General features: G+C 35.5%; 1 long non-coding RNA gene across 2 annotated transcripts in view; it reads left to right on the top strand.

The window, feature by feature from the left end:
* LOC140697826 (uncharacterized) overlaps positions 1–23412 on the top strand; it is a 35006-nt gene extending 11594 nt beyond the window's left edge. Inside the window, exons 1-3 of one of the 2 annotated variants that reach the window (XR_012075184.1) lie at positions 7218–7304; positions 7461–7539; positions 23166–23412. This is a non-coding gene — a long non-coding RNA (uncharacterized lncRNA). Of the gene's footprint in view, positions 1–7217; positions 7305–7460; positions 7540–23165 lie in introns of those variants that run through there. The other variant, XR_012075183.1, reaches the window with a different exon arrangement.
* The last annotated feature ends 890 nt before the right edge of the window (positions 23413–24302 follow it).

Genomic DNA, 24302 nt, shown 5'->3' with positions numbered 1-24302 from the left:
GTTTTAGCACTGTTTTAGAAATAGAATGTGATCATTTGTCATAAAGCAAGAATGGATGTTCTGTAATTTGGTAACTGAAGGAAAGTAACCAAAATTAATGCTGTCAATGCTGATTCAACAACATGTTGACCCATTCAAAGATGTAGATCATGAATGATATGTTCTCTGAACACAAACAAATTTAGCTAAAGTAAAAAAGACAAAAAGATAATTAGAAAACTGCCAAAGTTTGAAAATTTAAGATATGCTATTATAAATTGTCCATAAAAATGGCTAGAAGAAATAAACACAAAATTTAAGTGGAGTTGGATTATATTAAAGGTAGAACATATCAAAAATGGTAGAATGCATCTAAAGTAGTACTTAGAAGAAAATGTAATGCTTAGAACTAAATAATAATCCTCTAAGGCACCTAGAAAAAAATAGAAAACCAAAACCAAAGAGAGTATAAAAAAAGAAATAATGGGCAGAAGATGAAAAAACAATGTATAGAGAAAAACCAACAATCAGAGTTGGTTCTTTCAAAAGATTAATAACATTGAAAAATACTTAACAAGGTTGATCAGGAAAAAGAATAAGAGTGAGAAATTATCAGGACTGTAAAAGGGTACAACTCTGTCATTTAAAAAGACAAAAAGAATATATTACAAACATTTTTATGCTAATAGAAAAAATTTAAATGAAACAAATAAAATCCTTGAAAGATATGAGTTACCAAAACAAGAAATAATAAACTGTTTCAATATTTAACACCAATTAAAGAAATAGAATTTATACTTCAATACCTTCCCACAAAGAAAGCCTTAGACCCAGATGGGATCACTGGTAAATTCTTCCAAGCACTTCTTTCATTTAAGGAAGACACAACATCAATCTTGCACAATTTCTTGCAGAGAACGGAAAAAGATACAAACACTTCCCAACGTTTTTATGAGGCTATCCCTCATTAATACCCGAACTTGAAAAAGACATCGTAAGAAAGGCAATTTGCAAGTCCATTTCTCATATGAACATAAGTACTAAAGTGCTAATATAAATATTTGCAAATTGAAAGCAGTGATATACCAAAAGAAAACACTATAACCATGAAAGAATTAGCCTAGAAATGTAAGGATGGATTAACACTCAAGAATCACTCAGTGTAACTCACTACATAAACATTTTTTTAAAAAGATGTATGATCATCTCAGTATTTACAGAATAAAAATATTTAACCAAATTCAATACCCATTCATTCTATATAAAATAAAGGAGAATTTCCTTAATCTGATAAAGACCTTCTTAAAAACAACCTACAGTAAACATATTTAATGGTGAAATATTGAAAGCTTTCCCCCTGAGATCACAAAAGAGAGACAAAAGATGCTAACATCACTCTTTTTAAATTGAAGTACAGTCAGTTACAATGAGTCAAATTCTGGTGTACAGCACAATGTCCTAGTCATGCATATACTATATATATTTCTTTTCATATTCTTTTTCATTAAAAGTTATTATAAGATATTGAATATATTTCCCTGTGCTATACAGAAGCTTGATTTTTTAAATCTATTTTTATATATAGTGGTTAATATTTTTTATATATAGTGGCTAATTTTTTTTATATATAGTGGCTAGCATTGCTAAATCACTTCTAATCAACATTTTACTAGTGTTCACTGTGGCACAATCACTGTCATCAATGTGCAATAAAGCAAAGCCATAGCTGATATTATCATTTTCCTATTCCACTATCCATTCATTGCTTCTTTTGTTCTCAAGCAGGACACACGCTAGACTGAATTATTTTCCCATTAGACGAATACAAACCTTCATTCCTGGTAGGTTTTTATTCTTAGAGCTCACTCCCCACTGTTGTTCCTTCTGATTCCTAGAGTGTTCTGTTAATTTTTACTGTTGGACATTGAAGAACTAAAAGGAACTGAGAGATGACTCTGGGTCCCAAACATAGAGAACGTGTGGTTTTGGCAACCACCCAAATTAAGAGATCTTTGACGGGAAAGGAGTGGTAGGGAGTAAGAATGAAGAATAAGATACTTGCTTAAATTCAGTGCAGACCCAGTGCGCAAGCCCAGGGTTTAAATCTGCACATCTCTGAAGCCAAAGAGTTTTTAAATTCCAGATCTAAGATTGATTGTACTCAGATGTTTTGAGTTGAAGGCCCTGCTTCCCATGAAGCATCTATTCAGAGCCCCCACCTCTGTCACCACTCTGGCTTTGTTTTGTTCAACCCTGTCATGTTTCTCTGGTGTCATTGTAATGTATGCATCTGGAGCTAATTGATGCATTCTTACTTTTTAATAATCATCAGATGGGGATAATAAGAACCAACTAGAAATAAAAGCTTTAACGGGAGAGGGTGAAGAAAGCTAACAGAGCACTGTGCAAGTGCTTTAAATATTTGTTTTTCCCTAAGAAGAAATGAACCACCCTTAACAGAAAGACCCCAGGGAAGGAACCTCAGTTTCAGAGGATTTAAGAGGAAAGGGCTCTTGTCTCCAATAGAGCCTAGAAAAATGATAAATGTAGGACGAAAAACAAACAAAAACCTAGTACTCAGCATAGTATTAAATCAACGGAGAAGAAATTGGCAAAAATTATATCTCGGAAGACGTATCTGATACCTCATACCAGACACCACCATCTGCCCGTCCAGATCCCCTCTTCTCTGTTATCTATTCTGCTCTCTTCCTACTGGCTTCCAGGGTGATTTGGCTAATGAGTCCTGCAGAAGAAAATGAGAGAAAGGAGTCATATCGGGATATTTATTCTTTGAAAGCCCTTCACTGTCTCAGGTCAGTTGCATTCCCTAAATGATCACTGCTCCTTCCTAGTTAGCCTTCACATCCTAACTGTCTCTCCTTGTAGGTTCTGGTGGCCTCTCTCTCCCTTCATTTTTAGGGTCTGCAGCAAACTCTGTGAACCTGGACCGTCCCTTGTGGTCCCTTACACTCACCACATTTTTGTAGTTGATTCCCATGTAAATAAACTCTCCCTGAAATACATGAATTTGAGTGTGCCATTTGTTTCTTGTAGGCGCCCTTATGAGTACTGAGTCTTACGGGTCTCTGTGCACCCTGCTGTGCTTCATGGAGGCAGCAAAGTTCAGTTTTCTATGTTATCTAGAGCAGTATGGATGTGGCAGTGAGCCCTATTAGCCCTGGTGGTCCTTCCTGTAAAAGAAATGGGAATAACAGTTACTGGGCAAAGATCATGTAGGAATGTTGTCTTTGCAAATGCGAGAACCAATCGATGTTGACCAAGAACCAGATCCCTCTTCGCCTAATCCCCAGCCCCTAAGCCCCTGGCACTACAAAGTCCTCCATCACTTAATAGTGACAGGAAATATAAAGTAAGTTGTTACAGAAGCAAATTTATTTTTCTTGTACATTAATTGAGTTAAGCAGACATTGTTATGTAATTAACTGTGATATCTTGAAATTTTGGACGATTTCTTCCTCTTCATCTCTTGATCAGTTAACTGACTATGTAATTTTTCTTGAAAATCTCTCTCAGATATATTTCTTCCTTTCTTTTTTTTAATTAGTTATACCTTTGATTGGGTACTTATCTCTCATTCCTGAATTATGATAGCAACTTCTTAGCATGGCTTTTGTATTAACCCAGGAAAAGCTAGAATTTTCGTTAGTCCAGTAACTTATATCACGAACACATCATGAATGTATCTGATATTGACATAGTATCCATGGGAATAAGTTTCAACCCCTGGTAGCAAAGAAAGAAAGATGTCAGTTTTCAAAACTAGGGCTAATTTTCTGCACGTAGCATGACTCTTGCTCCCAGCTTTGTTTCCCTCACCTCTAACACTTCAAAACTTATAATAAATAATATTTATCTTATTCTCTGACTGTGAGAAATTGAAAATTAAATAAGAATTTAATTAATTCAATTGTAACCTAATACTTACTGGGTGAATTGGAAAAGAAAGCAGTTTTGTTTCTTGCAGCTCTGCTCCAAGATTTGCTGTCATCTTTAGATAAAATTTGGGGCAGTATTTATAGCTTTCCTGGTCACTATAAGTCTTTTTTAAGGTAATAAAAGTTCATTCTCACATAATATCAGAATTCTAAAGTTTATTTATATTGTCTTCACATTTCCTGCTCTGGCTGGCCGACTTCCCCTTTGGAAAACTGTGTTAGGAAAAAGAGTCATGGTGTAAAGTTTTCTCTTCCACCAGCTTCCCAAATCTTTAAGTGCCATTTGAGATCTTTACAAATCATATTTAATCTTCACAAAACACTTTGAGAAGACTATCTTTATCACAGTGTTACTGATGAGAACACTGACACCCAGAGGCATTAGCAGTTGTATAAGTTGTGAATATCAGAGCCAGGATGCTGACCCCATGGATGACTGATTATAAAAATCAAATGGGTTAATATGTATAAAGCACTTAGCTGCTACATATAAACATTATTCAACAGTTTATTAGGCAAATAAAAATATGGTGGCTCCAGAAAGCTATTCCCTTATCTCTCATCTGTTATTTAAAAAAATCTGAGAGAAGTAGGCCAGAAAGAGAAAGAAACATAGCATATATCATTTGTATATGGAATCTTAAAAAAAAGACAAATGAATTTATTTACAAAACAGAAACAGACTCACAAACATAGAAAAAAAACTTACTGTTGCCAGAGTGGTAAGGGGATTGGGGGGGGATAAATTGGGAGTTCAAGATTTTCAGGTACTAACTACTACATGTAAAATAGATAAACAAGGCTCTACTGTCTAGCACAAGGAACTATATTCAATATCTTGTAGTAACTTACAGTGAAAAAGAATATGAAGACAAATATATGTATGTTCATGTATAACTGAAGCCTTATGCTGTATACCAGAAATTAACACAACATTGTAAACTGACTATACTTCAAAAAAATATATATATACCAAAATTTAAAAATACATTACATCATTTATTTCATCTTTTTAGTGTACTGTCATTACCCCCATTTCACAGACAAGAAAACTGAAGCATAGAAATTAAAATTTGCCCAACTTACAGTTGGATTTCAAACCCAAACAATCTCGACCCAGAGTTCATGCTCTCAGTTACCCTATAAGTGATGCTTAACTACACACACTTTACATTGTCAGTCTAGTTCACCTTCTTTACCCTTACCAGGTAAATTTGGACCTGGTGTGAAAGCTGTTTCTCACAGCCCACAGTAAAGCATTTATGTCTCTTTTTCCATAATGTCATCCTCCTCTCATGTCCTACCTAAAGAAATAAGATCTCCTCATTCATTCATTCATTCCACATGGAACAGAGACCAGTTACTTAAAGAATCAAAGAAATCTTCTGATTCATCTGAACACATCTTAATACATCCCATTGATCCAATTCTGAGAACTGAGAAGTCATATAGAGCTCCTTCCAAAGTCAAGATGAAGTAATGGCTTTCAACCTATTTTAAAACACCAATCCTTTGAAGGCAAACCACCATATTATAGATATTAAGCCATCAACAACATTGGTCTTTAAATTCAAGACGTAAGTTTCTCCTAGATTAATGGTGCTCAATTTTAGTATGCATTAGAAGCACTTGGAAGGCTTGTTAAAACACAGAGTTCTGGGCTCCAACCCAATAGTTTCTGATTCAGGTCTAAGGTAGCACACAAGAATTTACATTTCCAATAATTTCCAAGCTAATGCTGATGTCGCTGATCAGGAGACGAGCCTTTGAAAAACATTGACTAAGACCAAGTTTTCCCAACTAGAGCTCTATGGAACCTGGTTTCTCAGAATTGTCATGTTTTCTTTGAAAGTTGTTTTTTCGTTCAAAAAAGCTTGGGAAAGTATACAAAATTAAGGAATCACAAAATACATTAGTATATTATGAGAAGTCTTGGAAAAAGTACCCCAGGTTTAATTTAGTTAAACCTAGTTTTTCCCAAACTTATATGACCACAGTTTTTGGCAGAATACCTATTAAATCACATGGAACTGGTGTTTTGAGGGACACTGAGGAATGCTTGGCTGCCATTCAATATTAGTAGATTATGCTCATAAATTAATTTAGCCAGGTGTTTTTATTTTTCTCATTGATTCACACAATATCTCATTAATGGCTCCAGGGAATACATTTATTCCCCAGTCAAGATTTCTTTTTATGAGTGAAATATGGTAGAAACACTGCCAATCTGAGTATCGGATGTCTTAAAACGGTGATGTCAGCTGATGGTGCACAGAAGATACATAAAATTCAAAAGACTGTCAAATTGAGACCAGATATCTAAAGAATTTGCATGCACCCTGGCAGAAATAGTGTAATTGCCATGACATACCATGTTCATTTTGAAGTTTGCTAAATCAGCATCAGATGAAAAAAAAAAGTCCCTCTTGCATGTGCCAGGTAATTAAATATCATAGTTTTAACATTAAATTTGACTAAATTATTTTAGCCATTCTTATCTATGCCAACATCAGTTTGCTGCATGGCAAGAGAATAAAGGGTTTTAAGGTTTTGGACATATGGGATTTTGTTTTCTAACATACTGTCTCCTCTAGTAACATTCTAGAAGATTATACCGTAGTCACTTAAGATGGGCAGATGTTTTCCTGAGCTAAGATTAACCAAAGCTCCCAGTATGATTCTAGTGCATAGGATGTAATCAGTAATTGAAGGTTTTTCTCCTAATCATTTTTTATTAGTAGTATAGCTTTTAAAGAATGATTTCAGACTTACAGACTCACCCAGTTTTTCCCACTCTGGGCACCAGAACTTGATTCCAAAAATAGAGCCAAACCGGTGGTATTGCTAATGTATATAAAAAATAATTTTAGATATTCTTTAAACAAAAATGACTTATTGAGAATAAGCAAACTTATACATTATAATGTAAGCAATATTTTTTACCATATATTCGTACTCTACACCTGACTAGAAAGTATACACAGAGAATTCTAATTAAAACATACTTTTCATTAAAGAGATGGTGATAACAACATATCCCACTCATTCTTTATTGAGGCTCCTTTTCTTGTTTCTTATTAGTATTCACAATAAAATTTTTGGTTTTCACTTAAGTGCTTACTCAAAGTAATGTGTTAAGAACCATATTTTTATAAGGTGATTTCCATAGTGGTCTTTGCTCCTTCCCAAAAGGCTCTACAACCCTGCTGTGCAAAGCATGATTCAGAGACCAACCACACCATATCCCTTGGCACCTCACAAGAATCTCAGAATCTCACCACCTCAGAATCTTTGGAATCCCTGGATCTGAACTGGAATCTACAGTTTCATAAGATGCTGGAGGTGCTATTTATCCATGATATTAAGGTTCGAAAGCCTCATTCTAAAAAATGCTGGCTGTCTGCTTTTCTTGTGCAAGTAAATAGCATTATGATGTTACAGCTATTTCTCTCCGATGGTACTGTGTTCTTGGCAGCTGAAATCTCTGTATGAAATCAACAAGCTTCACTTCTTTGCCAACAGATGGAGTACTTTATGCCCTTTTTGGTATGAGAGAACTTTCTTCCAGAGCATGAGCTAAAGACGGGCTCCATCGTTAAAGGTAAAAATTAACTTCTAAACAGGACCATTTATTCACTCTCCTCATTTACTACAGAAATATTTGTAAACATTCTTTAAATATATGTCAGGTAAACAGAAACCTAATATAAACTTTAGATTTAAAAGCTATTTTCAAATTGTAGAAAATCTTTCATACTACAAATCTCATCATTTCACTTTCTTGCTGTAACTTACAACTGCGTTTAAAGAAATAGGTGTTAATGTAACAGGGAAGAACCAATCTGACTTCATATTAGATCTGTTCCTTTGTCTCTAGTCCTGTGCTGTTTCCTGTGCATAGTCTTGCTGGTTCTGCATCCTTTGTAAATGAATGTTGCCTGCAGCCTGAAATATACAGGCTAGCCCACTCTCAATGCGCTGACCTTTAAGGGTATAACACTTTCCCATTCATATAAAGATAAAGTTGCCGAATAGAAAATAACACTTACCTTGTTGGAGGTGAACACTCATTAATCAAATGTTATTCAAGAGCTCACACTCCATTCACAGAGCCATTCTGCCACTACAAAGTTGCCCAAAATAAAAGGTTTCTTTCTGTATTTCTGAAGTCACTAACCCAGGGATATGAATATCTCACAAATATTTAGCAATTTTCTTTCTTTTAAGTATTGCCAATAAAATCAAATGTGTTCATCTTCAGGATGTAACATAACACCTATTTTGGCTCATGTTTTTAGACAAAAACACCCCCCAAAATATCAACCAAGTAAATACAAACCTATTGTACCGCAAATGAAGAATCAATCAGCTTAATAAGAATCTAATAACTTTTCCACATAACAAGTCTTATTTTTTGTAGACACATATTTGAATATTTTCTAAAAGGTCATTTCCTTGTGTAAGTTGGCAATATAAAAGAATGCATTTGTGGTGTGGATATTACTTAGAATTTTTATTGAAATCAGTGGACTACTTGCTTTTGATTTGAAATTTTCATTCAACAATATTTTCTTAGGTAGTTCAAGCCCTCTAGATTTTCTACTATTTACAAAGTACAGATTTTCACTGACTCTGGGAATTTTCTAACTCAATGTGTTAACAGGTGGAGAAAACACCTGAATGCCAAAAACACAACAACATCAAAAAAAAAAAAAAACACACGTTCTATAGATTAAGGAGTTAGGTGAGACATATTTGTAAAATAATTAACTCATTTACATCCAACAGTTAATTTATTTTAAAAGATGTGGTTTTAAAACACATTAGAAAATCATTAAGTTTTCCCAGTTTAAGATGGCATTTAAGCACTACAGGTGAATGAAGAGTGGGATTCTCAAAGTTGCCTAAATTACCCTCTGTCTTGTTATAGAATGATTACCTGATACAATTAGACTAGAATTTGAGATCTTCTCAGATGAGAAAGCTGAAGGTATAACAAAAATTTCACTATACCTAAAACCACACTTGGACTCCAGAGTTTCTTAAAGTTCCTCAGTTTATGGAGCCCTTAGGTCTGCAGCAAATTTTTCATGATGTTCCTAGGACAAAATAAATACCTACCAGTTCTGTTTATTAAATAATTACATGTAAACAACTTAATAAATTATTTATGCTCTAGCAAGTCAGTAGACTTTTAAACAAAATCACACATGCTAATTGATTAAAAGTAGCACCTTTACTTCATTCTTAACCACAATTACTGATTATTGGGATATATGCTCCCTCTAGGCACTGAGTGATTTCTTAGACCTTAGGATCAGGCTGTATATAGCCACCTGCATTTCCTGCTCCATGATGATGCTCATGTGCTTGCTTTTTACCACAGTGATTCTTGAAACCTCGGCTTCACAAAATTAAGATGTAATTGAAGGGAATATAGTGGGACATAGTGTAAAAACTGTGAGCTATCTTGAACTAATAGTTTGTGCAATATCCAACATATGTCAGCTGTCACTGCATTTCCCTTGAAAAATATTAAAATACCTTAAGACACCCCTGTGAGTTCACCACCTGTGTCCCAGGATGCTTTGTTGCACAGATATCTAGACGAAGACAGAGATGGGTCTAGAGTTCAAAATTCCTGATCCGAAGTTCAATGTTCCTTCCACTATATTAGAAATTCTTGGGCAATATCTTTTATTTATTTTCAAAATTTTAAATGCTTTTTTCTACTTTAGCAAATGAACTTTCTTATGTAGCAGGCAGAGTATTAAAATGTTTGTTACATAACTGCAGAATTTACCTTTTTGTCTGATAAGGCACTTTCTTACTCCAAGCATGAATCATGATGTTAAGAGTTGTATGTGCAAATTCTTCTCTCACTATAGTGTGATGTTTAAGATCAGAAATCCCGGAGTTGATCACCTAGGTTCAAATGCCAGCTCTGCCACTTATTCAATCGAGTTAAATTACTTAAACTCTCTACCTTAAATTCTTCATTTGTAAGGTAGAGATGATAATATCTACTCTAGAGTGGTGGGAAGTATCAAATTAGCTGTTCCTAATAAATTACCTGAGTTGGATCAGAATACACTTCTTCCATTATTTTTCAATCCTCATCACCACACACATATCAGGTAATAATTCATGTTTATATATAACAATATTGCCTATTATTGTCACTTTATAAAATACCTTACATTTTATTAATTTATACCTATGTTGATTTTAAAATATAAAGGCCATACTAAATCTCATTTTTAAAAACATGACATTGAAATATACCTGGTACACATAAATTTTTTACATAGTAAGGTGAAATGGTACACACTATGAGCAGAAGAGGAAGGATTTACATTGACACAGCTTATAAATACTATTCTTTGGAATAGCCTTTGACACTCTATTTTTAAATAAATCCAAAAATATTCATCTTTGTGTATCATTTATACTTAAATTTCCTCTCATTGAAAGACTGGAGGGTTAGGGAGTATAATATCAGAAAAAGAATAATTTTAAAATATTTGAAAATGTCATCATATTGTGAATACCTTTTGCTTTGCCCTCCAAGGTCACATGTTTTGTCCATGAGAAAATGCAATTCTTTTAGTCGTAACTGAATTGATCTTGAGTATTGAGCTAATGGAAAGCCTAATAAGAAAATCTGAATCCAGCAAGAGCTAGTTAAATGGACAGCTCTGGGACTTGACTCTTCAGAACATCGTGTCTTGGAAATAAAAAATATTTTATTTATATTTTGAAGTGATGCATTCTTTGTGACCTGTGAGGACATACAAGTAATTAAAACCGTATTCAGTAAAAATGCTTGCTAAATGGTCTAAGAAAAACAATCACCAGCAACTGCTCTAACCACATTACATCCACCCACACAAAGCTCTCTGACTAATGTGAGTGAGTGTCAAAAGCAGACTCTAGAAATGCAGCGCTATTCAGCGATGAGTAATTCTTCAATACCCAATAGGGGTCAATGAGACATGTTTATTTTCTGAGGTTATCTGTAACATTTATGCAATTGGAATAATTTGATTCAATTTGGATGATGAATTAAAATTCATCTTAGAGCCCAAGTGAATATTCTTGACTTTAAAATCAGGTACATTTAGAATTCTTATTCGGTTATAGTACAAACTAGTATAGCAGAATGTTATTTCTCTATGGAGGCAGGCATGTGGACATGAGCAAACAAATAGATTGAGTTTCTTTATTTGCAAAATGTTTGTGTAGGTTATTCTTCCCTGATTTGGCCTCTTAGGACCTTAAGGTATGTACTTTAAAACTATCTTCCTGGAACAAAGAAAATTGTGAAGACAACTTACCTAAGCATTTAGATTGCAGAGAAACATTCAATTCAGCAATTATCCATTTAACTCATCCTAAATTTGGGCATTCAGAAGGCCAGTGGTTCAGATCAGAATGAGCTATGAAAAACTACCAGGTAGAAATACCAGTGTTTCACATCAGGCATCCTAAGTTGAAATCTCCCGGATCAAAATCTCTTAACTGGGGCCAGGCGATCTGTTTTTTGTTTGTTTGTTTGTTTGTTTTAAACACAGAGGTAACTGTGGTGCTTAGAAAGTGTTGACAAAAACCAGTGTAGTAATTTTTAAGGGACTTGATTTGATCCTAAGGAAACAGTAAATTTTTCTGTAGTTTGGAAATAAAGGGGAAATAATTCATTAAAAAGCAGTATAATTAATAATATGTGCAAAACTTGGTATTATTTACCAAATTCTATGCACATTTTTCAAAGCCTAGCTCAAATTCACCTTCATGAATACTGTTCTGAGTCCACATGTTTTGTGTTCTTGCCCTGTCAGTCCATGATCTATTTTTGGAAAAGTCCATGTCACAGGTTCACCTCCCGGCTTTTGCTCTGTCCTCTCCTTCACCCGGCCAAGAAAAAACAAACCAAGAAGAAAAACTAAAGGAAAAGTACTGAAATCTAAACACAATGTGTAAATCTGTAAATGCCTTTTCTATCACGCTTCCTGTGGACATTTCCACATATTGCAGCTGAATTCATCACTCCCACTTCTGTTCTTCTGATAGCATTTTACTCATGCCATTTTTATAGATTAATCACGTCTCGGTATAGAGTCAATTGCATAGTTGTTTTGCATAGTTGTGTTACGATTTCCTTCGGTAGAAAACTAGGTCCTTAATACTTCTTGCAACCCTGAAAAGATGGCGCAGTGTCTGGCAAGTAGATCTATGTAAATATTTGTTTCATCGTACTGAAGTTGCTCTGATATTTCATACTTCTTCAATAGCATTTACTATAAATCTCTTTTATTACCATTATGTGTGGATGTACATTTGTGCAAGCTCGGGAATGTGATGTCTGCTACTCGTCTGGAAGTTTCTTGAAAGAGAGTACTGAGCTTTATTCTAATCTGAGCCCGCCCAAGCCCTCCTGCTTATTGATTTGGGGTGGTCTAATTGTATCTGAGGCCAACTATCAGGATAATTTGTTAAAAGGAAGAGATTTTGGAAATCATTGAATATTACAACAAGAGTATTGACTCATTCAGTAAAGAACACATTCTCATTATGGTTTCTTGAACGGAAAAGAAATTGATGTATAGTAGGACAAAGAACTTTCTCTACTCCTTGCTAGTTGTGTATTTTTTGGTGAATTGTCATTACTTTTCTACATCACAATTTTATCATTTGTGGAATGAGAGAACTGGACTGTGTCAGTGGATCCCAAACTTCACTAATGATCAGAATCACCTGGGGAGATAGATTAAAAACACAGATTCCTTGTTTTCACCCAAGCTCTACTAAATTTGAATCTAGAAGTGGACCCCAGGAGTCCAGATATTTTTAAAACATTCCCAGCTGACTCTGCTGATCAGCTGAGTGTGGTCCATGGACTAGTAGCATCAGCATCTTATGGGAACTTAAAAATGTAAGTTGCTGATCTCCACCCCAGATGTATTGAATCAAAAACACTGGGTGGGGCTCAGCAATCTATGTTTTACCAATTCACCCAGGTAATCCTGATGCACAACAAATGCGAGAGCCATTGGGATACATGATGGCAAAAAGACCTGTCAGTTTTGAAATTAGGTAATTTTGTGATCAAAGGTAAGCAGGAAGACTAATCAAGAGGAGAGGGAATCTGAAGGAAAGGCGCCCAGATCTAAACAAAACCCATGTGTAAATGTGTCAGTGCCTCTTCCAGCATGGAAAAGATTAACTTGAGTTTGGACTTTAGCCATAACAAATACTCAGCCTTCAAATATCGGACTATGTCATCTTTACTTAGATGTGTGTCCTTACCTCTGTACCAGGACAACGCTAAATACCCTTGTTCTGACTCTCCCTCTATTCCAATGACATCCTCTACAAACATAGCACTTATGATGCAATATTACTATAATTTATTCTCAGCTGCTTAGGAACTAGGATTATTTCATGTTATCTTTAAGCTTATGTCTTAACATAGTTTCTGGCCTCTCGTAGACATTCCAGAATGTTTAATAACTGTGTAAAGTGACAGGTTCTAAACAGACTATCTCTCTTGACTCTTTAGTCAGATCAAGATTATCAGGTGATTTTAAAATTTCTATTTCAAATTAAAGTGCCATTTTTCAATTGATGACATGATATTTCATAATTATTTAGAAATAAATGAATCTATAATCAGAATACACCCTAAAAACGGAGCAGTCAAACACCTAGTAGTCAGTTTTGACTGAGTAACCTGTAGCCGCTAAGCCACCTCAGATTTTGGCTGGACACAATCAGTAAGCTGGAAGATTCCACTGTCATCTAAGAGACACCTGAAATGTTAAAATAATAGAAAAATAATGCAGAGACTAGATGTTTTTGTGAAGCAGTGTTGGGAAAACATTTTTCCTAAGTTGCAGATATATAAATATTTGCACATGTTTTAAAGACTGAAGTTCAAAGTTCAATATTTTAATGGCTAACAGCTGTCCTGTGGGGGAAAGATGGTTTCTTATTGTTAAATTTGAGCAGAATCTTGCTAAGAATATTAAAAAAAAAAACAGTTTTCAACTTTCCAAAACTATGACAAATAGTATGGGAAGATTTGCTTTTTACATAGGAGTAAAGATCAGCTTCATTGCTCTCTCTTTCCTTTTAAAAATGTACTGATATTAAAATAAAAATCTGATTTGTAATCTGATGGGTTTTAGCCTATCCCATAGTCTGACCTGTTTTTCTTTGTATACAGATATGTCTCACTTTCCTAGACTAATAGGAAATGGGAACTGAAACACCTATTTTCATCTAATTTAGAAACATTTATTCTGTATATACTTGAGCAAGGCACTTTTCAATCACACTTCCTTTCTCTTGATTGCATTTCTTTTGTACAGAAACAATATAAAATGGGTTTTATTATTTCAGTTTTCTAATCCTCTTTCTAATCAATTCATGATGCTAACAGTGAGCCAGGAGGGAAGGGGGCAGGGCACAACCACTGAAGGAAGGGCACAGCAGTTCAGGACAGGACAAACTAGTTAGAACCAAGATGGCAGAGGACTGGACTTCCAGTAGACCCTGGCCTCATGGCGCACCCGCAGGCGCCATGACAGTTCCTAGGCTGACCAAAAAAGGCCAAAAAGTAGGTGGAGGGGCGGTTCTGGAAATCCCCACCCCTTCCTTAAAGTAGTTGGAATAATCCTCCTACAAATTAGCATATGAAATTGCTGAGCCCATAGAAACTAACGGCTCCACATCTTGTGGTCGCTCTCTCTCTTGCCTTCTGAGAGGGACTGCACTCTATCTATAGAGTGTGTATCTACTTTTACTTTAAACTAAATACCCCCACACCTCTCAGTCTTTCTCCCTGCCACCTTTTGAGATGGCTAGCATTCTGTCTACAGGGTGCGTGTATCCCTGAATAAACTTACCTTCACTTTACTATGGTTCACATTTGAATTATTTCCTGTGCTAGACAAGAACCTATTCTTCGCCAAGGACAGTTTTGTTGCTTTTTGGTAGTTGTTATATCCAATTATAATTCATATAAGTAAGTACATCAGCTGAGGCTGATAATTAATTTGTTAATTTGAAGCTACGCATTGGCTGCCCTGCACAGCATGTTCTGAGCCTGTGCAGAAAAAAGACTTTCTCAGACTCAGTTTTGCCTCTCCTTTAAGGGCGATTTCTTCAGAGACATGAAGGGGGCAGGCTCTGGCTTGTTTCACCAGGCTCCTTAATAAAGCATTTCCAATAAATTTGACTACTCTTGGGCCCAAATTTTGCACATCTTTTTCAAGGGGCACATTTCTGACTCTGGTTAAAAGCGCTATCTTCTTTCAGCTAATTCTACCCTAAAAACTCCTATTTCTAGAGGACAGCTAGCAGCTGTGTTTCAGGTACAGAAGCCGCAAGCTGTTGCTGACAGCTGGATTTCTCAGGGGTGTCCAGTAAACTCAGAACTTCTGCTACTTTGCTGTGGTGGATCTTAGCTGTAAGACGCAAGACAGGCAGAATCCCTGGTTAAATAACAATGTCTTTCATTGTAGGTTTACCATGTCATTCAATTATTTAAGGTGTATCCTTTCAAGATAAAGATGGCACTGCTGCCTCTCCTTAGGAAAACTGTTTTGCCAGTAATTTTAAAGAATGTAGAGTGACTCACACACCCTCACTTTATTTCCCGTTGTAACCCAAAACAACTATTTTGAGAGAGTTGGCTGCAATTAGAAGTTCAACCTGTGGTCACTGAAAAAACTGATGGTAACTAGACCACAACACTGGACTTAACAGCACTTTGTCCCCCTCCCTACCTCCTCCTCTAACCTGTCTCATGAGAAAAATGAGTAGATGTTTTGGGTCAATGATTCTTTATACTGATAGTAAAAAACTAAAGTCAAGAATAAGTCTAAGTCTAACATTCACGATGACTGTAAACAAGATATTGAAGCCCATGGAGTAATCTTGATTGAAGAATATGCAAAATTCAGAGTGCTCCTATTTCATTTCCAGTCAATGTTATTTTAATCCATCATTGTCTTCCTCTTAGCAAGACAAACACCAGATAATCCTGTCTTCTTAATTCTAAGTTTATTATAAAGATTGGGATGAGATTCAAAAAGCTGTGTCTGAAGAAACAGCATGCTTTAGAAAAATTTGGGTATACTTGCTTCTTGAGAAGTTGACCTTTAAGAGAAATAAATCAAGAATCACTTACAAAGAAGCACTAAACCAAAGACAATGATAGCAAAAAAGAGCATTTGTTTTACTTTTTAAAAATAAACACATAAATACAAAAAGGATTACCTTAAGATTATTTTTTTCTAAGGATTTTAAAGACATAAGTATGGAAACTATTAAAGAATTTTGTGAAAAAATTAAAGATTCAAAAGAAACCAAAAGGTTTTCTAAAAGAAAAAAAAATTAAGGAACTATTTAAAAATTTCATAGAAAAAACTTTTAGCAATCCAACATGTTAATATTTTTATCTTGGTGAGATTTTGATTGAACAGTGTCTTCTTTTTCTTATCTTGTATCTTCTAAATAAATGTAATAAATGCATATTACTTTGAAAACCAGAGCACATAAATTCCACTACACAGTCTTAGAAATCTTAATGATAATTTCTTGCAAAATATTCAGTAGTTTTCAGTTTTTTGGATGGCAGAAGTGACTCATCCTTTGTTCCTCATCTTACTCTTATTCCCAAGGAGCCAGAATCAAGACACTTGCATTTGAGTTCCTCGGACATGACTTTACAAGACTCTTCACATGATCTGTTTTTATTTTTAAAAAAAGAAAGAAAGAAAAAGAATCACAATGGATTTTGAGGTGGTAAAGAAAAATGCCTGAAAAAGTAAAGAAAAATTACCTTGCTCAACACAAAACAAAACAAAACAAAAAAACCCCACAAACAAACAAAAAAACCTGCCTCAAAAAGTATTCACCTAAAGATTTCTCAATCAGTCAAAAAGGGAAACCAAAAAAAAAAAAAAAAAAAAAAAAAAAAAAAAAAAAAAAAAAACCATTTTTCACTAAGCCCACACTCCAAACAGACTCAGGGTGAAATTGGGAGCAAGAATTCTGACCAAAGATTACACTTGGGACAAACAAAACAGAGAGAGAGACAGAAAGAGAGAACATTCTGTTGCCTCTGTTCCAGAACCCATTAACACAAACCCTGACTACTGTAGACCATTTTCCACGGACTCCTAGCAGAGGATTTATTACACCCAAGAATCAGATAACTCTGGAAAATGTCCTTGTTAAAACATTTTATTGCTAACAAAGTCTTGGAAATTTCCATTCTAGCCTTCTCTGTTATTCTTACCCCCAGAGGTTTATTGCAGTGGTTCCACTAAGCTGAGGAAAATGGGCACTTTCCCTCAGGTTTGAAGTGGAAGACCCCATCCCGTGTATAGTGACCTCACTAAAACATTGTCCCACAAATCTCAGCAGGTACAAACTTCAGTGAACGTGGATAAGAAATAATTTCCAATTTCAAGGACATGAATGTCAAGGATCAGATTTGAGAGGCCATAACCCGACAGGAGGAAATGAAAAAAGCAGTAAGAGCTGCCTAACATATCCTTAGGAAATAAGTTAATATTCTTCAAAATAATATTTCTTCCCATAGAATTATTTTTCTTAGAAAAAAAGAAGAGATCTTATTGTATTTGACTTTATAATCTTCTGAGGAAATATATAAAATGTAAAATATGAGGAAATATATAAAAATGTGTAAAATCAGAAATCAAAAGCAAATAATCTTTTTTTAATTTTTAAAATATTTTCATTTGTTTTTTTGGGAGGGAGGCAACTAGGTTTATTCTTATTCATTCATTTATTTTTAATGGAGGTACTGGGGATCCAGCTCAGGACCCTGTGCACGCTAGGCACACACTCTAACACTGAACTGTATCCTCCCCACTAAAGACTAATAATATCCTTAACATTTTTGTTAGTTATCTATTTAGATCTGATAATTCACATTTAGGAATGCATCCATCCTTTTATGGTTTAAGGTTAGATTTGCCACCTCAGAAGTATTTTAGATGTGATGATGGATTTTAGTGTTTTAATTTCTGTATATTAAAAAAACTGGTTATTCCATTTTAAGAAAATTAGTTTATTTCACAGCATTATATTACCTAAAAGTTTATATTAAAATGTGTGAACATTTAATTAATACAAAATTATTGAATATACAGTGAAAAGGGCACCTAATTGTCAGGATATTTCCAAATACTAGGATGATTAGAGTGAATTTTTCTATCATTATCTGGAAATCTGGCATTATGAAGATGCTGTCTGTATCTGCATTGTAGGTATTGACAAGTCATTCAACTCATGAAAAAATTCCCCAAACTGTCATTTGGCAGGATAAGGACTGCTTCTCCTCAACTACTCAGATTGGAAAAATAGCCATCATCAGTCATGTTATTTTGTCAAAACAACACCCAACCACAGAATGAATTTTTTTTCACTGAATTTACTATTTTCTTTGGCATCTTATGCATGCAGTTTGAAAGACAGGGGAATTGACTGAGAAAATCTGGGAATATAAACAAAAATATTAAGTCGCTTGGAAATTATTTAGATATGAAAAATGGATTAGTAGCTTCCTCCTATCAGGCCAGATTAGAGATATAAAAACCCTACACTGATCATGTTACTGAGAAACGAATAAGTTCAACATTAGGGAATGAATATAGGTAACCTCCACTTTTTGAAAGTTGCTTTATGCCACCTCATTTTAATGAATGACCTGCACTGGCACCTGTTTTCACTAAACAAAAGAAATCTGAGGACGGTTTTCACTTTTACGGAAAAAGGTGAAAATGGAAAGCAGTGTTCAGCGTTTGCTTTGCAGTGAGCTGTTATAAAGGTTGCACGCACTCCGGAAGCCAGAGCAGCACCGCCAAGCTCCTTCCCCGGGAACTGCACTCAGCATGGAGCCGCCGTATCTTTGAACTGTGTCTGTGAGCGTCTGTGTTTCATCTCGATTTATTTTGTGCATTGTTAGCAGGATGTGTCCCAAGGTAATTGCTTCTTCACTTTATGCCTTTTCAGCTTCCAAAAGGTTTTTATAGGAACACTCTGCTTTTGAATAGCAGGGGAATCAGGTACATCTTTCTTGTTCTTCCTCCAAGGATACCAAATTGAACTTGATAAATAACAAAGCTTTGCAGGAAATACTAACCTTCCACATTTCTCTTCTCATTTCACTAAATAGCCAGTTCTGCTTTCACAATTTGTTTTTTATTCATCCCATTCACATCATTACAGAAAGGTGATACTTTTTTAACATTTTCCAAACGTCAGGGTTTATACAGGTTTCACCATTCTTTCCATTAATGTCCAAGTTTTGTTCCAGTATCCAATCCAGGATTCCACAATACATTTATTTGTCATGTCTCTGATTAGGCTTCTCTGGTCTCTAACAGTTCCTCGCACTTTGTTTTTCATGACCTTGACATTTTTGAGGAGTTCTGTCAGATATTTTATAAAATATCATCCAATTTGAGTCTGTCTAATGTTTTTCTTATAATTAGGTTGAGGTTACAAGGTTTTGGAAAGATTACATCAAACGTAAAGTGCTTTCTCACCAAAATATATCAGGGACAGGTACATGATATGAAATGACTTAACACCAGTGAGGCTAACCTTGATCACTGGGTAAGAGGGATGTTTGCCAAGTTTCTTCACTGTAAAGTTACTATTTTTCCCTTTTCATACACTGTTTTTTGGAAGCAAGCCACTAAATCTGTCCTCAAATCGGGGAAGGGTAGTAAACTCAATTTTCTGGAGAGAGGATTATGCATATATATTATTTGGAATTTTTCTGTAAGGAAGATTTACTTTTGTCTCAATTTATTTATTCAATAATAGATAATTTAACATGGACTCGTGGATAGTTATATTATATTTTATATTATAGTCTAACACTAGTTCTGTTGCTCAAATTGTTCTGGCTTTAGCCATTGGGAGTTCTTTCAGACTGACTCCTGGTGCCCCTTGAACATGCCCTCATTCTTTTGTTTCTGGTTTTGGTTTTTTTTCTTATTGTTGTTGTTGTTTCTCACACTACTTTCTGGCAGTGTGCAATGGCCCAGACAGATCTTGTATTTCTTTCTGCCCTTTCTCTAGGATCAGTGATATCTCTGAGGACACCTGGTCCATTTTACCGGAGAAACAGTATTAAGGAATCAACAGCTGGACAGTGGGTAGAGCTAGATTTGTCACGGAATTAAGATCAATTGTCTTGAGAGGCCAAGAAATAGGTGCTTTCCTATTTATTTACATAAGCACAAACCTGTCAGAGCTTAGCTTATTCACTATTTCTTAAGAAAAAATTAGTTATTACTTATTTTCAGTATAATTTTAAGCCTTCTTATGTTACTCAGAAGGCATTCAATGTTTTTAAAGGAAATCCATCAGTTAATTTTCACAGTGTCACATCTTTCTAAAAGTCATGTCTTAACGATGATTCTCTATTAGCCATATGGTCGTGGGCAAATTACTTGACTTCTCTGTTCTCTACCTCTCAGGAGTCTATTAAGAATCAGGTGAGACTGCAGCCTTGGAAGTGCTTCATAAATTATAAGGTACTAACTAAATATACACAATGTCTCAGAATAACACAGATGTGAATTTTTATTAACAAATACATTTATTGAGAGTAAAACAATTGACTGTTAAAACATGCTACTGTATTCCTTTTCAGATCGATTATTTCCCATTACAGAGACAAATAAGTACATAATTTTATATAGCGCAGGGAACCCAAGCCCTCTTAAAACTCATACTCCCCCCACTCCGTAAATTACTCCCCAGACTGATATTCAGCTAGAAGGCACCTGTAAGCTCTAACAATCATTTCTGATTGGTGTTCTTTTGGTGATTGGTAGTTCATTTCTGTCCTAATTTGTGATGCATCAGTTCAGACTGTAGGTAGCCAGGCCACAGGGGTTGATGGATATTTTATATGTCACCTTAACCACACATATTTATCTTGGACAGACAGAGTACACACAAATCACTATCTCTTTCCTGACATTCCCACCTCAATCTTAGTCCATTCCCTGTTTCCTTTTGGCCTGACATCCTCATGGCTCTGCCTTTCGCTGCACAAGGCCCTTGTGTTGCTTCAAGATTGTGCTCAAGTGTCTCAGCAGAAGACAGTTATGTGGCCCTAACTCCAGCCAAGAAGGGGACAGAGACAGACAAAGGGATTCTGTGTGTCATTAAACGTAAGAACAGCGAGTCTCTCTTGGGTGTATGGAGTCATTGGCAGCACTGATTCTGAAAGACACCAGCTTTCCTAACTGACTCTTTTCAAGGAGAGCAGAATAAATTGGTTGTATGAATTTCTGTGAGTTTAAAGAAAGTTTACATTTATTATTCATGCTTAGTAATAAAAACTACAAAGTACTAAAATTTTCTCAGAAAAAAATACACTCTAAGTACTGTTAAAATCCAGAAATGTTATACAATAGGAAGAAACTGCAATCAAGGCAACAACACTTAAGATTTGTGAAAGGATGACTATGAGGACTAAAACCTTGTTATAACCTGTTAACATAGTGTTGGACAAAAAAGTCCCAGAATAAATGTTTGTTTCTTTACTACTGAATTTACAATATAAATGCTGTTCTTTGTTGAAACTGTGAATCACATTAAATTTGCTCTAATATGGCCATAAAGTTGCCGAATAGCATGTGGCTGCATCTCAGGAATTAGCATTTTCCACTAATAAAAAGAGGTAGCAATAAAGTACAAAATTACAGCACAAGCGCTGCCCTTGAGTGTATGGAGGAACTGTTCACACCAAACATGAATGTTCTCTCTGATTCAAATCTGTGAACTCTATCAGCAGAAACTCTTGAGAAAACTCATCTTTATCCAAGAAAAATGTTATACCAAAGTCCCACAATCATTTAAAATAGACTTTTATAAATATACGATTCATTTATTTCATAAATCTTCACTGAGTCTTTACAGCACACAGGCAAAATCTTGATAACACAGTTTCTACTCTCAAGCAGCTTACAATCTGAATGAAGTTTCTCCCAACTCATCCTCTGCAATATCTCCTTTCCCAACGTATTACCCATTTCACAAATCTAGAAGTCATCTTTGAAATCTCCCTCTCTCTCATCTCCTACAGCCAGTCAAAATCCAAGCCCTGAAATTTCTACCTTGTGAATAACTCCATCAAAATGTCTCCACCCCTCTTTGCCCAACCTTAGTTCAGACTACCATCATGTCTTCTCAGGGTCCCTCTGGCTGAGACGGCAAGCTCCCACAGCACTCGTGGTCCTTCTTACTCCTGGTGTGGCAGCTACTGCTTCTTGATTTTTAAGTCCTTGCATAAGCAGTTTCCTGTGTGGGGATGTTCTCTTTTCTGCTCCTCACCTTCCTCCCCGTATCAATCTTTCAGTTTCAGATTTAATATCACTTCCTCAGAGAATCTCCAGACATACATAAATTTTCCCCAATTAGATTGCCTAATAGCATTCTACAATTTTCCTTCATAGCACTTATCAGATTAGTAAATGCATTAAAAAAGGGACCAATTGATTCTTTACTGTCTTTCTCCCCACTTCTAAATATAAATTTGAATAACACAGAATGCTCTGAGGGGACAGAAGGAGTTGGTGAATTTCTTCTGAAAGATCACCATTTATCCACTATGGCCATGGAGACAGTGATGGTTAATTTTATGTGTTAACTTGACTGGAGTAAAAGATGCTCAGACAGCTGTTATAACATTATTTTGGGGTATGTCTGTGAGGGCATTTCTGGAAGAGATTAGCATTTGAAGCAGTAGACTGAGTGAAGAAGATAGCCCTCACCAAAGTGGCCTGCATCCATCCAATCTGTTGAGGGCCTGGATAGAACAAAAAGACAGAAAAAGAGCAAATTCACTCTCTCTCCTTGAGCTGAGATATCCGTCTTGTGCCCTCAGATATCAAAGCTTCTGGCTTTCAGCCTTTGGACTCAGACTGGGACTTATACCGTTGATTGCTCTGGTACCAATGTTAGGCAGTTAGATAGAAATGAGCACAGGGCAAGGGGAGAGGAAAGGGGAGGGAGCCACCCAGAAAATTACAGTACAGCTGAGGGCCAGCAAAGAAGCTGGCTGGAATCAAATGCTGTGACTGCACAGTAGAGAGAAGGATCTGGTTTAACTTGACCCAGTGCTCATTATAATGTAATTAACATTGCAGTTTGTGCCTCTTCCGGTAGGTTTCTCCGTGTGCATCATGGGTAAGAACATGCGCAAAAGAAACGGGCGTGCCTGAGCACAAGGAACCTGAGCTGTCAATCAGTTAATCAATCACTAAAATGTTGCCTAAGCCAGGATATAAGACAGGAGAAACAAAGGAACGGTGCCATTTCGTCCTCCCTTGGGTTGGCCTGCCCCCAATTCTCAGGAGTGCACTGTATTTTACTATCTTTTTACTTTACTAATAAAATCTTTTTGTTTATATTACGCTTTCTGTTTCTCATTAAAAATTCTTTTGGGGAGGGTGACAAAGCACCGAGGTATCTTTTTTTGCCCTCCTCCCAGTAACACCAACAGATCTTATTGGTTCTGTTTTTCTGAAGAAGCCTGACTAATGCAGAGATTGACTTTTTGAGTAAGCAAAGTCCTTCAGAGACTTGAGGCAAGTATGTGAATTAATCCAGTTTTATCCTTTACTTTTGAGTTCATGTGGAGACACAGCCCAGAGGACTTTGGTATTAAGACAACAATAAAAATCAAGATTAACTTGCAAGCAGTAATAAAAACAAGTTATAGGTACTAAAGTAACAGGAAATCTGTTTTGGAACGTCAAAGCCTTTTAAGAATAACATTATTCCCATTCTGTTTTCTCTCAGGATTCTATAACCTTTTTTTTTTCAACAACACAGGAACAACTAGTTAGAACCAAGTTTTAAATCTATGTGTTACTTACAGGACACTTTATTCATTTAATTTATTTGGTTTTCTCTTAAAATGCTTGTTTTTTAAAAAAGACAACGTGTTCTCATTTGCACACCACAAATGGGCTTTGCATTTCTAAGGTCTAGGAATTGTTCTGGAATTGACTGTGGCTAGGATTTCCTTTAACACTTAACTGTGTCTCTTGAAAGACTCTTTTAAATTATGCAACAAAAGGAGATCACTCTTTCTGGTATTGATTTATTTATAATCATGAAGCCTTGCAGAATCTTCAGAAAAAAAAAAATCAAAAACTGTTCTTGTATAAGAAGGGCTGTCGTTTCTGAGCCCTCCTCCTTTGCAATATAGTGACGATGGAATACCAAGAAACAGAAGGAACAAAATGTGCAGCTCAATCTAGATGCATTTACGTCAAAGAACAGAGGGAATGAAAGAAA

Source organism: Vicugna pacos, chromosome 8 (genome assembly GCF_048564905.1).
Source record: "Vicugna pacos chromosome 8, VicPac4, whole genome shotgun sequence".
NCBI classification, from domain to species: Eukaryota; Metazoa; Chordata; class Mammalia; order Artiodactyla; family Camelidae; genus Vicugna; species Vicugna pacos.
This window is presented reverse-complemented; position numbering and strand designations above follow the sequence as displayed.